The 18,262-nt window shown below is 40.4% G+C and overlaps 1 pseudogene across 1 annotated transcript; it reads right to left on the minus strand.

Annotated features, from left to right (window-relative positions):
* Nucleotides 1–9,510: 9,510 nt before the first annotated feature.
* On the minus strand, nt 9,511–10,888 carry LOC112635692 (annotated as a pseudogene). Its single transcript, XR_003122032.1, has one exon. The product of XR_003122032.1 is annotated as a cofilin-1 pseudogene (transcript).
* Between the last annotated feature and the right edge of the window lie 7,374 nt (nt 10,889–18,262).

The following is an 18,262-nucleotide window of genomic DNA, read 5'->3' on the forward strand; positions in this document are numbered from 1 at the left end:
CTGGTTCTTATTTCTAGAAACAAAATTAGGAAGAACTAGAGTGATGTCATGAACATTAAGCTTAACTCTCATCCAAAGACGTATTAAGTAAAATGAGTGTATGTCAACAAATAGGAGAAAAATATTTAAAATTTTTCAGCACAAAAATAATATATATTTTTTTCTTTGAGACTGAGTCTCGCTCTATTGCCCAGGCTAGAGTGCAGTGGCGTGATCTGCAACCTCTGCTTCCAGGGTTCAAGCAATTCTCCTGCTTCAGCCTCCTGAGTAGCTGGGATTACAGGCGCCTACCACGACACCCAGCTGATTTTTGTATTTTTAGTAGAGATGAGGTTTCACCATGTTGGCCAGGCTAGTCTAGAACTCCTGACCTCAAGTGATTCACCTGCCTTGGCCTCCCAAAGTGCTGGGATTACAGGCATGAGCCACCACGCCTGGCCAGAAAAAATATATATTTTTGAATAAAATATCCACAGCACTTCCTTATACTTTTGATGTTTTCAGTTTTATTTCGATGTGGGTAGGGCTGGGTGGAATATATTAGTTTTTCTGAATTTAAAACACATAAATTACTTATAATTCAAATATTACCATGTTATGCTTTTAGTAAGCAGTATAATTTTGCTCCTGTAAGATAGCTTGAAATACTGAATCCAGAAAATAGACCAGGCACAGTGGCTCATGCCTGTAGTCCCAGCAGTTTAGGAGGCTGAGGTGGGCAGATTGCTTGAGCCCAGGACTTTGAGACCAGACTGGACAACATAGTGAGACCCTGTCTCTTCAGAAAATGCAAAAATTAGCCTGGTGTGGTTGCACATGCCTGTAGTCCCAGCTACTTGGGAGGCTAAGGTGGGAGGACCATTTGACCCCTTGAAGGTTGAGGCTGCAATGAGTGGAGAATATGCCACTGCACTCCAGCAGCCTGGGCAACAAAGTAAGACCCTGCCTCAAAAAAAAAAAAAAAAAAGAATTCAGAAAATAATTTTCTTTTTCCTTTCCTATCTCTATTTTTCAGAATGTTCCTCACCCTCACCCTGCTATGATAAAAATGCTTACAGGCACCTGACTCACGCTAGATGATTTAGAGTTTCTCTCCAGTCTATAAGACCCTTGGTCAAATTTCTATTTACAGTTGTGAGGGATGTCTGACACTTACTATGTAATCTTTTCTTTTCTTTTTCTTCCTAAACATTCTCCATGTAATTAATATTTTTCTTCCCCTTGGGAAAAAATGACTCATTAACAAGCATATTAGCTTTTGTGCTTAAATTACCCATACTAAGACCTATTCATACCTTCCTGAGAGATAAATCATACCTCCTACAATAAATGCAAAGAACTCTCCCTCAAATACGTTTATAGCATTACCCAGGCCTGTCATTCCTATTCCAAGGGCAATCGTAAAAGGAGTTAGAACTGCTCTCTCTTTTGAAGCACCTGGTCATTTTCACACAGTGTGCTGTGGGTTCCAGCACATCTACAGCTATCCTCACCTAAATCTAAGTAAGTTCAAGCTCTATAAGAGGCAGTAAAAACAAAAATTGTAATTGTCCTCTGTCTCTTGGTGTCCTGAAACTTCTGTTTCACTTCCAATCCCAGAGAGGGGAGTTATTTCTAATTTTGATGATGTCCTAAAACTTCCCTAGGAATTTGGGGTTGGAGGTAAGAGATTCTGGCTTTCATCTGACTCTTCTCTGGAATAGAGGAAATACAAACTGGGGAGTTATGGGTTGCCATTCCTACCATGTGGCTTAGGAAGGGAAAAAAACAAAAACACCAAATATGCAGTGAGGGGGCAATGAAACATTTGCAAAGTGAAAACTGGAGACGAGAGATTAGAAGAGTGTGATTTCTGACTTTCTAACAATGCTCTCTTCCCTTGTCCCAGCCCTTCATGAAGTATGACTCTAATGCCTACTCTTGGCTTGGTAGGGTATTCTTGTATCCTAATTATAAAATCTCCTTTTTGCTTAAGCTAGCAAGATTCGATTTGTATTACTGGCCACAGTCTCTAAGGCCTCGCTTCAGCTGTTGTTCTTTGCTTTGTTAAGGTATCCTTGTAATTTTATAAGAAATCCCCCTTTTGGCATAAACTAGAAAGACCTTTGTTTCTATTACTATAATCAAAGCATCCTGCCTGACCAAATTCTTGTTTATATTACAAATTATAAATAGATTTATGCATATAAAGTAATTGTTATTCCATAATAATATAATAAATTGAATTTCTTTCTTTTTTCTTTTCCTTTTTTTTTTTTTTTTGAGACAGAGTCTCACTCTGTCACCCAGGCTGCAATGCAATGGCACGATCTCGGCTCATTGCAACCTCCGCCTCCTGGGTTCAAGCGATTCTCCTGCCTCCGCCTCCTGAGTAGCTGGGACTACAGACATGTGCCAACACATCCAGCTAATTTTTGTATTTTTAATAGAGACTGGGTTTCACCATGTTGGCCAGGCTGGTCTTGAACTCCTGACCTCAAGTGATCCACCCACCTCGGCCTCCCAAAGTGCTGGGATTACAGGCATGAGTCACCACACCGGGCCATAAATGGAATGTATTTCTTAAAAACTTAACACATTTACTCATTTATTAAAATCTTACTCCATATCATAGGTATATACACTGTTCTATTTGAAAAGTCCTGTGAACAATACTTATGAAATTATGCCAGTCTAGAGTAATCTCATTTTCAAGAACTATAAAGGATCTGAGATTTCACTCTTTGTGCAAGCTGACAAGGTATCCTGCAACAGTTTTGTGTCTTTTGGGTTAGAAACAAGGGGCAGCTTATTGTTCATAGCAATAACAGTAATCAGAGTATCATCATTTTTGACATCCTTTTGCATTATTTCCTGGGCCCGCAGTTCCTGCAGGCTGGTGTGAAAGAGGGTCAAGATAATGCCTGCACCAACAGTGGGTTGCATTACAAGAAGGAGTTTAGGGAACCAAATATTTTCAAATGGACGGTAATGCATACTTGCCCTTTGTACCAGAGGGAGCCACTGTCTCTCTCTTCCAGGGTTGTTCACTATATGAACATCCTTGAAAAGATAATTTGGAACATAGGCAGTCTGTTTCTGCTCACAGACACGCAGGCATGTAAGAGACCCACAATTGACACTGACATGGGGTATTAATTACAGATCTTTTGATTACATATACCTGAAAAGCAACTCGAATTGGCTTGAGGAGAAAAGTTTTGTTTCGTAAACAGAATCCAAATAATGTTTGAACAATTAAATGTAGGAAGTACAAGGTTGTAACAGGGTCTCAGGAACAGGTGTAACAGGTTCAAATTCCATCAGGACTTTCCCCATTTCTACCAGTCAGGGTTCAGTGAGGGAAGAACTACTTTTAGGATTGGGGTAAGAGATTTATTACTGGAATTATTATATCTTACACAATGTAAGAGGAGCCAAGGAAGTGACGTTTAGGGAGAGAAATTGGAGAATCAGAGGAGTCACCAGCAAGATAATCTGAAACTCTGACCAAGAGATCTTTTGAAAATAAATAAATAAATAAAAATAAAAAGTAAAACTTTTTTAAAAAGTGAATAACTAGAGAAACCACTTTGTCCAACTGCCACAGTAAGACTGTAGAGGAAAGGCTTGTAGGAATATCTACAGGAAGCTGTGCCTCAGCAGCAACTGCCTTTGGGTGTACAACGTAGTTCCATGTTTCCTAGCCTGGAAATATGGGATAAGATTTAAAAATGTATTTTATTTTTATTTATTTATTTTATTTCTATTTTTTGAGATGGAGTCTCGCTGTCGCCCAGGCTGGAGTGCAGTGGCATGGTCTTGGCTCAATGCAACTTCCACCTCCTGGGTTCAAGCAATTCTTTGCCTCAGCCTCCCACATAGCTGGGATTACAGGCACCAGCCACCACACCCGGATAATTTTTTTTGTATTTTTAGTAGAGACGGGGTTTCACCATCTTGGCCAGGCTATTCTCAAACTCCTGACCTCATGATCCACCTGCCTCAGCCTCCCAAAGTGCTGGGATTACAGGTGTGAGCCACTACGTCCAGCCTATTTTATTTTCATTTTATTTTATTGTATTGAGACAGAGTCACACTATTCTACTTGGGTTACAATTTAATTCCTGGACTCAAGCAACCTGCCTCAGCCTCCCAAGTAGCTGGGACTACAGGAGCACGTCACTGCACCCAGCTTGCAACTGCCTTTGACTCTGTGCTGCCAAGCATCTGGTGGCAGACCCGGGGCCACTGTTTGCCCACAGGATCAGCAGTTGGGAGGGAGAACTGCACACTGAAAAGAACTGGACATAGGGCAGAGGAGTGAGGACAAACTGGAATCCACTGGCCTCTCTATAGTGTGTTTCCACATCTGAGCAGATTACCTTCACAGAATAATGGCCTCTGCTTAGATTCTGCTTTCCAAATATTGCACAAATTCCTCTTTAGGCCATCTTCAGCCAAGAAGTATACATAGAAAAAGATTCTGAGGAACATAATTCTAGCTTAACTAAGTTAATACAGTACAAACCACAGTCTACCCATTATCAATTTAGCATTCACTTACACTTTTTTTTTTTTTTTTTTTTGAGATGGAGTCTTACTTTGCTGCCCAGGCTAGAGTACAGTGGCACGATCTCGGCTCACTGCAACCTCCACATCCCAGGTTCAAGTGTTTCTCCTGCCTCAGACTCCCAAGTAGCTGAGATTACAGGCACAGGCCGCCACACCTGGCTAATTGTTGTATTTTTAGTAGAGATAGGGTTTCACCATGTTGGCCAGGCTGGTCTTGAACTCCTGACCTCAGGTGATCCACCAGCCTTGGCCTCCCAAAGTGCTGGGATTACAAGTGTGAGCCACTGTACCCAACCTTATTTACACTTTAACCATACTTAAAACCTCCAAATAAAAACAATAGCGGAGTGATGTTGACAAGATATCCCTCCACAGCAATAGTAATTTAACAGGCATCCACAGACAAAAGTGCCTTTGTTAAGCTTTGGGATCCAGATAGGAGTTTGTGAAATGCTGATGCAGCCCAAGACCAAGAGGGCCTTTTCTTTTTTTTCTTTGAGACAGAGTCTCGCCCTGCCACCCAGGCTGGAGTGCAGTGGCATGATCACAGCTTACTGCAGCCTCAAACTCCTGGGTTCAAGCAATCCTCCTATCTCAGCCTCTTAAGTAGCTAGGCTATGATGTGTTCCACCATGCCCAGCTAATTTTTTTATTTTTTTTTTAGAGATAGGGTCTCCCTTTGTTTCTAGGCTGGTCTTGAATTCCTGGGCTCAAGCAAGCCTCCCAAAGTGCTGAGATTACAGGTATGAGCAACTGCACCTGGCCTAAAGAGGGCCTTTTGAGAGGGCAGAATCGCCCTTGTTGGCCCATCTGGAAATGACCCATTTTCCCTATTGACTCAGCTCTGAGTCATGTTTGGCCCTAGTCCTGCTACTAGACCCATTAACCCAGGGACCTGGGAGGAGTCACACCCATTTATGCTTCAGGGTGACAGACCTGCTGACCTCAGTCCCCACCGTGTACACAAATGGCTCTGAAATTTGACTGTAGCCCCTCTCAGCAGTGGTCAGAAATCAGAAGTGGCATAGGGTCCCAGAAGAAGACATACCCACCTGAGTCCCCAGGGCCACTTTGCCAACCTCAGTTCCACAGGAGACTCTGAAATAGTTGTGACGCTTGGCTCCAGCACCTCCCAATAATGGTCAGAGATTGGTACTGCTTATGGCACAGGAACCCAGAGAGAGATGTGCCTGTCTGAGTCTGTGGAAAAGGCTTGCTGACCTCTGTCTGGCTGTGGACACTGAAATACCCCTGTGACTTCATTCTGTTCTCTCTCAGCCGTGGACCAGGATAGTACTGCCTGCCAAGAGACCTAGTAAGTGACCCAGCAGGAAGTTTCCCAGGGACACAGAGGAAGCCATACATGGCTGTACACCTAGCATCAGGCCCACTGTCTGTAGAACCTGAAGTGGATCTTCATCCTAGCACAAGCCCTGTGGAATAAGGTCCTAGAGACATTCTAATCTCCTCAGGGACCAGAAAGGATCCATACCAACTAGAGCTCCTGGTAACAGGCCTGCCATCTGCAGCCTCACTGCAGACACAGAAGCAACCATGTGACCCAGCTCCAACCCCATTTGACCATGATCCCAGAGGCAATCTTATTAATTTGAAAGCCTAATAGGAGAAGTTCTTAACCTACTGAAACCAATCTATAAAGACTAGAAGTGGTGCTTTTGCCTTCAAATGCAGACACCAAAGCAAACTATATGGATAATGAAGAATCAGGCACACATAACACCACCAAAGGAAACTAATAAAGCTCCAGCAACTGAACTGAAATGAATGAAGATCTACAAATTGCCTGAAAGAGAATTCAAAATAATTAAATGAGCATAATGAGATGTGAGAAAATTCAGCTATACAACTAAATAAAATTAGGAAAACATTACATGGACAAAATGAGACTTTAATAAAGAAATAGTAACCATGAAAAAGGAACCTAACAATTCCAGGAGCTGAAGGATACAATAAAGAAAAGTGTAATAGAGAGCTTCAATAGCAGACTCAAACATGCAGAATAAACAGTTAGAAAACTCAAAGACAGGACGTTCAATATTAACCAATTAGAGGAACAACAACAACAAAAGGAATGAAGAAAGCATCGGGAACCTCAGGGACACCCTCAAGTGTATGAATGCACAGATTTTGAGAATCCAAGGAGAAAGAGGCCTGTCTGAAACTCCCCAAATCTTGGGAAGGAGATGAACATCTGGATTCATGAAGCTCAAAGAACCCCAAGAAAGATAAACCCAAAGAAGAATACGCTGAGGAATAGTACAGTCAAATTGTCCAGAATTACAGAGAATTCTGAAACTAGCAAAAGAAAATAAACTTATACAAGGGAAACTCCATAAGGCTAACAGACTTCTCAGCATAGACTTGCAAGCCAGGAGGGAGGGGATTGATACATTCAAGGTGCTGAAAGAAACAACTTCTGGCCATGAATACTATAACCAGCAAAGCTATCCTTCAGAAATAAAGGAAACGTAAAACTTTCCTAGACAAAGAAAAGCTGAGGGAATTTATCACCACTAGACCAGCCTTAAAAGAACTGCTAAATGGAGTTATTTGAGTTAAAACAAAGGATGCTTGTTAACAAAATGAAAACATATGGGCTGGGCACTCATACCTGTAATCCCAGCTCTTTGGGAGGCCAAGGCGGGTGAACCACCTGAAGTCGGGAGTTTGAGACCAGCCTGGCCAACATGGTGAAATGCTGTTCCTACTAAAAATACAAAAATTAGCTAGGCGTGGAGGTGCGCCTGTAATCCCAGCTACTTGGGAGGCTGAGGCAGGAAAATCATTTGAATCTGGGAGGCAGAAGTTGCAGTGAGCCGAGATCACACCACTGTACTCCAGCCTGGGCAACAGAGCAAAACTCCATCAAAAAAAAAAAAAAAAAAGAAGAAGAAGAAGAAAGAAAGAAAAGAAAACATATGAGAGAAAAAAACTCAATAGTAAATATATAGTCAAGTTCAGAATACTCTAGTACTATAACAGTGGTATGTAAACCATTTTTAGTTATACTATAAAAGTTAAAAGACAGAAGTATTAAAAAAACTATAGCTAAAATAATTTGTTACTAAATACACAATGTTAAAAGATGTAGTCTGGGTATGGTGGCTCACATCTGTAATCCTAGCACTTTTGGAGGCCAAGGTAGGAGGATTGCTTGAGGCCAGCATTTGGGACTAGCCTGGGCAACACAGTGAGACCCTATATCTACAAAAAAAAAAAAATTCAAAAACAACAAAACAAAACAAAAAATGATGTAAATTGTGACACTGTTCTGCAGTGGCAGGCATATGCAAACCTACCCCAAATTCCAAAGAAGCTGAGAGGCTGAAGAAAGAGACTGGCATATCCAGTTTCTCAGAAAGAAACATTTAATAGAGTCTTACAAGCAGAAGCCATGTCCCAGCAGCCACAGATGAGATGGTATGAAATGGTGGATCTCCACACCATTACTCTCCAGACCCAGGGCTTATATACCACAGGGAAGGAATGTGTAGGACAATTGAAGTAAACCCCTCAGGGAAAGGCAAGAATGCTATGTGAATCTGCATAAGGGCAAAATTTATAATCAAGGTTGTTTTGACTTAAGGCCAGGATTTACAGTAGTTAAGGCAGAGCTCTTAGAGGCATTCCTCTGATTAACAAGGGTTAATTAGAAGACAGCATGGCAGATTAGCATCCAGGATGAAGTTGCTTTAACCTCCACAAATATCATAAACAAAATTTGAGAGGAAGGAGTAAAAGTGTACAGTTTTAAAGATGTGATCAAAGTTAAGTTGTTTTTAGCTCAAAATAACTTGTTATAACTATAAGATATATGTAAGCCTCACAGTACTCACAAAGAAACACCTATACAAATACACAAAAGATAAAGAGAAAGGAATCAAAGCATATCACTATTGAAAATCATCAAGTGACAAAGGAAAACAGCAAAAGAAAAAGAAGAGAACAAAAGATCGATGAAGTAATCAGCAACACCAGGCACGGTAGCTCACAACTGTAATCTCGTCACTTTGGGAGGTAAAGGTGGGTGAATTCCTTAAGCTCAGGAGTTTGAGACCAGCCTGGGCAACATGGCAAACCTTATCTCTACAAAATATTTAAAAATTAGCCAGGCATAGTGGCACACACCTGGAGTCCCAGATATTCAGGGGCTGAGGCAGGAGGATCACTTGAGCCCAGGAGGTCAAGGCTCCAGTGAGCCAAGGTCATGCCACTGCACTCCAGCCTGGGCAACAGAGCAAGAAACTGTCTCAAAAAAGAAAGAAAAGAAAACCAAAGTAACCAGAAAACAACTAATAAAGCAGCAGTAGCAGGTCCTTATCTATCAATAATTACCTTGAATATAAATGGATTAAATTCTACAGAGTGGCTGAATGAATTTAAAAGAAACACAAGATTCAACTATATGCTACATACAAGAAAATCACTTTGGCTTTAAGGACACACATAGACTGAAAGTGAAGAGATGGAAAAAAAATTTCTATGAAAATGGAAACTAAAGAGAACAGGGGTAGCTATACTAAAATCTGACAAAATAGACTTTAAGTCAAAAAACTGTAAAAAGAGACAAAGAAGGATATTATATAATGATAAAAAGGGTTCAATTCAGTGAGAGTATATAACAATTATAAATATCTATGCACCCAGTACTGGAGCACCCAAGTATATAAAGCAAACGTTAATAGAATTAAAGGAAGAGATAGACTTCAGTACAGTAACAGTACGTGATTTCAGTACCCCACTCTCAGTAATGAACAGACCATCCAGACAGAAAATCAACAAAGTTAAACTACACGCTAGACCAAATAGACCTAACTGACAGTTACAGACCATTTCACCCAACTGCTGCAAAATACACATTCTTTTCATCAGCACATGGAACATTTTCCAGAAAGATCATATGTTTGGCCACAAAACAAGTCTTAACATCTTTTTTTTTTTTTTTTTTTTTTTTTAATTGAAGGTCCCTCACTGGCCCTGCTTCCATGACTAGCAATGACCAGGGGAAAAGTGAGAGAAACCAGCCGGCACAGGGAGGGGTCATCTCCACAACATTCTATTTATGCACAGAACTAAACAGACAAGCACAGAGTCACTATTGCGGTTAGAAGTTGGCAGCATGGGAAGGGGGAGGAACAGGTAGGGAGTGGGGATGTTGTTTAAAAAAAAATACAGGTCACTCCACAACTGGAGTTCCTGGGGAAAACTTGGTCTGCTTCAACCAAAGAGGAATCAGAAGATCAAAAGCAGTTTGGGAAGGCCAGAACCCTCAGGGAAGGAAGGAGGAGGGAAATCCAGGGGGTGTGGGATCTGTTTGGAAACTGGGGTGAAGGGATTGCCCTCCCTCTGCTGGTATCCCCCCAGTCCCTCCAGTCTGGCAGGAAGCGGGCAGCCTGCAACCCCCGAGGGGAAGTGTGGGGCTGCCAGACGCTCCAGGTAGGGGGCCAGAAGGGGCTCACAAAGGCTTGCCCTCCAGGGAGATGACGGCACTGCCCCCCAGCTTCTCTGCCAGGGTGCAGCGGTCCTTGACCTCCTTGTAGCAGTTTGCTTGTAATTCATGCTTGATCCCTGTCAGCTTCTTCTTGATGGCATCCTTGGAGCTAGCATAGATTATTTTGCTCTTAAGGGGCACAGACTCAGAGGCCCAGAAGATAAACACCAGGTCCTCCTCCTTGCTCTCCTTGGTCTTGTAGGTTGCATCATAGAGGGCGTAGCGGCAGTTCTTATCTGGCAGCATCCTGACAAAGGTGGCGTAGGGGTTGTCGACAGTCTGGCCCACATCGCCCACCAGGATCTCCTTGCCCTTCTCCAGGATGATGTTCTTCTTATCCTCACTCAGGCAGAAGAACACCGCCGCCTTGTGCTTCTTCGCCTCCTCTGGCGTTGAAGACTTACGCACTTTCATGTCATTGAACACCTTGATGACACCATCAGAGACCAGCCACCACTGAGGCCATGTTTCCGGAAGTGAAAAGGAGAGGGCACGGAGAGCCTCAGAAGACACCGCTGCTAGGACCCAACTGAACTAAGTCTTAACATCTTTAAGAAGATTTGAATCAAATCAAATATATTTTCTGGACAAAATGGCATGAAACTAGAAATCAACAAACAGGAGTAAATTTGGAAAATTCACAACTATGTGTAAATTAAACAATGAGCTTCTGAACAACCAATGCGTCAAAGAAGAAATCAAAATGGAAATACAAAAATATCTTGAGAAGAGCTAAATAGAAACAAAATATCCCCAAAATTATGGGATTCAACAAAAGCAGTTCTAAGAGGGAAGATTATAGCAATAAACACCTACATTAAAATGGAAGAAAGATCTCAAATAAGCTAATGTTATACCTCAAGGAACTAGAAAAAGAACAAGCTAAGCCCAAAGTTAGTAGAAGAAATGAAATAAAGATCAGAGAAGAAATAAATCAATACTAGAAAAACAATAGAAAAGATTACCAAAACTAAAACTTGGAATTTTTGTATTATATTTATTAATATATAATTATTATACATATTTGGGAGTATTTTAGTATTTTGATACATGTATACAGTGTGTAATGATCAAATTAAAATTATTGAGACATCCCTCACCTCAAACATTTATCTTTTCTTTGTGCTGGGAACATTATACTTCTTCTCTTCTAGCTATTTTGAAATACATAATACATTGTTGTTAACTATAGTCACTCTACTCTACTAGCAAACATTTTAACTTCTTCCTTCTATCTGACTGTATGTTAGTAGTCATTAACCAACTTCTCTTCATCCCCCTCTCCACGATTCCTTTCCTACCCTCTGGTAACCACCATTCCACTCTCTACCTCCGTTAGATCCACTTTTTAAGCTCTCACATATGAGAACATAAAATGTTGTCTCTCTGTGCCTGGTTTATTTCACTTAACATAATGACTTCCAGTTCCATCCATGTTGCTGGAATGACAGGATTTTATTCTTTTTATGGCTGAATAATATTCCATTGTGTATATATACCACATTTTCTTATTTATTCATCCTTCGATTGACACCTAGGTTGATTCCATATCTTGGCTATTGTGAATAGTGCTAGTGCTACAATAAACACAGGAGTGCAGGTAGTCTTCAGTATACAGATTTCCCATCTTTTGGAGATATCCCTAGCAGTGGAATTGTTGGATCATATGGTAGTTCTCTCTTTAAGTTTTGGAGGAACCACCATCCTCTTTTTCATAGTGCTACTTTACATTCGTACTACAGTCTCCAATAGTTCTCCTTTCTCTGCATTTTCACCAGCATGTGTTATTTTTTGTCTTTTTTATAATAGACATTCTAACTCTGGTAAGATAATATCTCATTGTGGTTGTGATTAACATTTTCCTGATGATAAGTGATACTGAGCATTTTTAAATATACCTGTTGGCCATTTGTATGTTTTGAGAAATGTCTTTTCAGGTCTTTGGCTCATTTTTTAATCACTTTTTTCTTTTACTGTTGAGTTGTTTGAGTTTCTTACATATTCTGGTTATTAATCCCTTGTTGGATTGATAGCTTACAAATGTTTTTTCACATTTTGTAGGTTGTCTTTTCACTTTTGGTTGTTTAATTTACTGCAACAGAAGCTTTTTAGCTTAATGCAATCCCATTTGCCTATCTGTGCTTTTGTTGCCTGTGCTTTTGAGGTCTTACCCAAAAAAAATCTTTGCTTAGACCAGTGTCCTAGAGTGTTTCTCCAATGTTTTTGCCTATTAGTTTCATAGTTTTAGGTCTTACATTTAAGCCTTTAATCCAAGAGTCCCAACCCCCAGGCCGTGAACCAGTACCGGTCAATGCAATCTATCAAAATCTCAATATCGCTTTTCACGAAAATAGAAAAATAAACAAAATTAATATGGAATCACAAAAGACCCCTAATAACCAAGGCAATCTTTTTTCTTTCTTTCTTTCTTTTTTTTTTTTTTAAAAACAGGGGCTCGCTCTGTCACCCAGGCTGGAGTGCAGTGGCACGATCCCAGCTCACTACAACCTTCACCTCCCTGGCTCAAATGATCCTCCTGCCTCAATTTACAGAGAAGCTGGGACCACAGGCATGTACCAGCAGACTGGCTAATTTTTGTATTTTTAGTAGAGATGGGGTTTCTTCATGTTGCCCAGGCTGGTCTCAAACTCCTGAGCCCAAGTGATCTACCCACCTTGGCCTCCTGAAGTGCTGGGATTACAAGTGTGTACCACTGCGCCTGGCCAACCAAGACAGTCTTTAGCAAAATGAACAAAGCTAGATGCATTACCTTGCCTTACCTCAAAATCTACCATAAAACTATAACAATCAAAAAAAATGGTATGGGCACAAAAACAGACACATAAACAAATGGAACAGAATAGAGAGAACTAATAAATAAACCCAGGAATATATGGTCAACTAGTTTTCAACAAGGGCACCAAGAAGACACCGTGGGGGAATGTTTCGTTTCTTTAATAAATGATGTTGGGAAAACTAGATATCCACATGCAGAAGAATAAAACTGAATCTTTATCTTACGTCATATACAAAAATTAACTTAAAATGTATTAAAGATGTAAACATTAGACCTAAAATTGCAAAACCCCTAAAAGAAAACATAGAGGGAAAACTCCTTGACATTGTTCTCAGCAGTGATTTTGTGGCTAGGTCACCATAGGCACAAGCAGCAAAAGCAAAAGTAAACAAGTGGGACTACAACAAACTTAAAAGCTTTTACACAGCAAAGGAAATAATCAGCCAAATTAAAAGGCAGCCGATGGATTGGGAGAAAATATTTGCAAATCATATATCAGATAAAGGGTTAATATCCAAAATATATAAGGAACTTACACAGTTCAATCACCAAAAATAAAAAAAGAATAATCTAATTTAAAAATGAGTAAAGGACTGGAATAGACTTCTTCAAAGGAGACATAAAATGGCCAACGGGTATAAGAAAAGGTGCTCAACATCACTAATCATCAAGGAAATGCAAATTAAAACCACAATGAAATATCATCGTATGCTTGTTAAGATGACTTTTATCAAAAAGAGAAAAAGTAAGTGTTGGCTGAGGTACAGGGAAAGGGGAACCCTTGTATGCTGTTAGTGGGAATGCAGATTGGTGCAGCCAGGGTGAAAAACAGTATGGAGACTCCTTTAAAAACTGAAAATAGAACTATTATGTGATCCAGCGATGCCTCTTCTGGGTATATACCCAAAGGAAATGAAATCACCCCTAGTAAAAATATCTGCACCCCCATGTTCATTACAAACATTATTTATAATAACCAATATATGGAAACAACCAAAGTGCCCATTGACAAATGAAAGGGTAAAAAAATGAAACTGGACATATTACAACTGCTACCATAGAAATGCAAAAGATTATCTGAGTCTACCACGAACACCTTTATGTGCACAAACTAGAAAATCTAGAGAAGACGGATGAGTTCCTTGAAATATACAAATCTCCTAGATTAAATGAGGAAGAAATAGAAACCCTGAACAGACCAATAACAAGCAGCAAGATTGAATCAGTAGTTTTTTTAAAATATTGCCTGCCAGCTGCAGTGCCTCACACCTGTAATCCAGCACTTTGGGAGGCTGAGGCAGGTGGATCACAAAGTCAGGAGTTCAAGACCAGCCCAGCCAACATAGTGAAACCCTGTCTCTACTAAAAATACAAAAAAATTAGCCGGGCATAGTGGCAGGTACCTGTAATCCCAGCTACTTGGGAGGCTGAGGCAGGAGAATTGCTTGAACCCGGGAGGCAGAGGTTGCAATGAGCTGAGATCACACCACTGCACTCCAGTTCAGGTGACAGTGTGAGACTCTGTCTCAAAAAAAAAAAAAGAAAATTGCCTACAACAGAAAAAATGTTCAGGACCAAATGGATTCACAGCTGAATTCTATCAGACATTCAAAGAAGAATTGATACCAATCCTACAAAAACTATTCCAAAGGATAAAGAGGAAATCCTCCCTAAATCATCCTATGAAACCAGTATCACCCTAATACCAAAACCAGGAAAGGACATAACAAAATAAGAAAACTACAGACCAATATCCCTGATGAACATGGATGCAGAAAATCATCAACAAAATACTAGCTAACAGAATCCAACAGCATATCAAAAAGATAATACATCATGATCAAGTGGGTTTTACACCAATGATGCAGGGATTGTTCACTATATGCAAATCAATAAATGTGATATATCACATAAACATAATTAAAAACAAAAATCATATGATCATCTCAATAGATGCAGGAAAAACATTCGATAAAATCGAACATCCTTTCATGATAAAAACCCTCGAAAAATTGGCATAGGGCAGGGCGCAGTGCCTCAGCCTGTAATCCCAGCACTTTGGGAAGCTGAGGCAGGCAGATCACAAGGTCAAGAGATCGAGACCATCCTGGTCAACATGGTGAAATCCCGTCTCTACTAAAAATACAAAAAATTAGCTGGGTGTGGTGGTGTGTGCCTGTAGTCCTAGCCACTCAGGAGGCTAAGGCAGGAGGATCACTTGAACCCGAGAGGCAGAGGTTTCAGTGAGCCGAGATCACGTCACTGCACTCCAGCCTGATGACAGAGTGAGACTCTGTCGAAAATATACATATATATTGGCATAGAAGGGACATACCTTAAAGTAATAAAAGCCATCTATGACAGACCCACAGCCAACATCATATTGAATGGGGAAAAGTTAAAAGCATTCCCCTGAGAACTGGAACACAACAAGGATGCCCACTTTCACCACTTCCATTCAACATAGTACTAGAAGTCCTAGCCAGAGCAATCAGACAATAGAAAGAAATAAAGGGCATCCAAATTGGAAAAGAAGAAGTCAAACTGTCATTATCTGCCAATGATATGATTGTATACCTAGATAACCTGGGTAGGGCATAGTGGCTCATGCCCGTAATCCCAGCACTTTGGGAGGCTGAGGCGGGTGGATCACCTGAGGTCAGGAGGTCGAGACAAGCCTGGCCTACATGGTGAAACCCCATCTCTACTGAAAATACAAAAACTTAGCCAGGCGTTGTGGCATGCACCTGTAGTCCCAGCTACTTGGGAGACTGAGGCAGGAGGACAGCTTGAACCTGGGAGGCAAAGGTTGCAGTGAGCAAAGATCATGCCACTGCACTCCAGCCTGAGCAACAGAGTAAGACTCCATCTCCTAAAAACAAAACAAAACAACAAAACAAAACAAAAACAACCCTGAAGACTCATCCAAAAAGCTCCTAGACCCAAGAAATGAAGTCAGTAAAGTCTCAGGATTCAAAATCAACGTACAGGCCAGGTGCGGTGGCTCATGCCTGTAATCCCAGCACTTTGGGAGGTTGAGGCAGGTGGGTCACTTGCAGTCAGAAGTTCGAGACCAGTGGGCCAACATGGTAAAACCCCATCTCTACTAAAAATACAACAAAAGTAGCCAGATGTGGTGGCAGGCACTTGTAATCCCAGCTACTTGGGAGACTGAGACAAGAGAATTGCTTGAACCCAGGAGGCAGAGGTTGCAGTGAGCAACAGGGTGAGACCCTGTCTCAAAAAAAAAAAATCAATGTACACAAATCAGTAACACTGCTATACACAAACAGCAACCAAGCTGAGAATCAGATCAAGAATTCAATCCCTTTTAAAACAGCTGAAAAAAAATTAAAATACTTAGGAACATACTTAACCAAGGAGGTGAAAGATCTCTATAAAGAAAACTATAAAACACTGCTGAAAGAAACCGTAGATTACACAAACAAATGGAAATACATCCCATGCTCATGGATGGATAGAATCAATATCGTGAAAATGACCATATGGCCCAAAGCAATCTACAGATTCAATGCAATTTTCATCAGAATACCATCATCATTCTTTACAGAACTAGAAAAAACAATCCTAAAATTCATATGGAACGAGGCTGGGCACAGTGGCTCACGCCTGTAATCCTAGCACTTTGTGAAGCCAAGGTGGGCGGATCACTTGACATCAGGAGTTTGAGACCAGCCTGGACAACTTGGTAAAATCCTGTCTCTACTAAAAATACAAAAATTAGCCAGGTGTGGTGGTGTAAGCCTGTAGTCTCAAATACTTGGGAGAATCAGGTGGGAGAATCACTTGAATCCGGGAGGGAGAGGTTGCAGTGAGCCAAGACTGAGACACTGCATTCTACCCTGGGTGACAGAGCAAGACTCTGTCTCAAAAAAAAGAAAGAAAGACAGAAAAATAATTCCCATGGAAACAAAAAAGAGCCCACATAGCCAAAGCAAAACTAAGCAAAAGGAACAAATCTGGAAGCATTCATTATGTCACCCAGCTTCAAATTATACTACAAGGCTGTAGTTAACAAAACAGCATAGTACTGGTATAAAAATAGGCATGTAGACCAGTGGAACAGAATTGAGAACCCAGAAATAAAGCCAAATATGTATAGCCAACTTATCTTTGACAAAACATACAAAAACATAAAGTGGGGAAAGAACACCCTATTCAATAAATGGTGCTGGGAATACTGGCAAGCCACACATAGAAGAATGAAACTGAATACATAAGTATATAATATGTATATTATATAGGAATATTAGGTATATTATGTAAGGAATATTATTCAGCTTTTAAAAAGGAGGAGAGTCTGCCATTTACCACAACATGGATGGATTTGGAGGACATATGCCAAGTGAAATAAGGCAGTTACAGAAAGAAAAATACTACATGATCTCACTTATATATAGAATATTAAACAAACAAATACATACAAACAAAGAGTAGAATGGCGGTTACCAGTGGCAGGGGTGGGTCATGGGAAGACGTATATCAAAGGGTACAAAGTTGCAGTTATGTGTGATGAATAAGTCTACAGATCTAATGTACAACATGAGGACTATAGTTAATAATATTGTATACTGGTAATTTGCCAAAAGAGTAGATTTTAACTCTTACCATAATAAGAAAAAAAAAGGAGAAAAGGTAAATGTATGAGATAATGAGTATATTAATTTGTTTGACTGTGGTAATCCCTTCACTATGTATATGTAGATCGAGATAAGTACAGCAAAACATCATGTTGTACACTCTAAAAATATACAATAAAAAATTAGCAAACTCATGCTTTTATCATACATGATACAGTACATTTTTTTTGTTTTGTTTTGGATCTCACTCGGTTGCCCAGGCTGGAGTGCAGTGGCACAATCTCAGCTCACTGCAACCTCTTCCTCCCGGATTCAAGTGATTCTCCTGCCTCAGCCTCCCGAGTAGCTGGGATTACAGGCATGGGCCACTATGCGTGGCTAATTTTTGCATTTTTAGTAGAGATGAGGTTTCACCATGTTGGCCAGTCTGGTCTCAAACTCCTGACCTCAGGTGATCTGCCCGCCTTGGCATCCCAAAGTACTGGAATTACAGGTGTGAGCCACCATGCCTGGCCTCAGAACCTCTTTTATAACAAAAAAAAAGTATCAACTCTCTTGCTAAAAGAGGATATAAAGTCCCTTTATCTGTCTTTGGGTGATGTTTGTTTCTCACCTAGTGAGTCACAGATCTCTACATTCTGTTAACCTAAATAATGAGATGTTTGGTTAACCAGTATTAACAGATGTTAGATAGTAGGGAAATGACATAGGAGAAGAAAAGAAAAAGAACTGGTTAACATATATACAAATACATTCACTTCAAAGTAAGACTGAAATACCTATAACTGCTGCCATCAT

This window comes from Theropithecus gelada, chromosome 1 (genome assembly GCF_003255815.1).
Source record: "Theropithecus gelada isolate Dixy chromosome 1, Tgel_1.0, whole genome shotgun sequence".
NCBI lineage: Eukaryota > Metazoa > Chordata > Mammalia > Primates > Cercopithecidae > Theropithecus > Theropithecus gelada.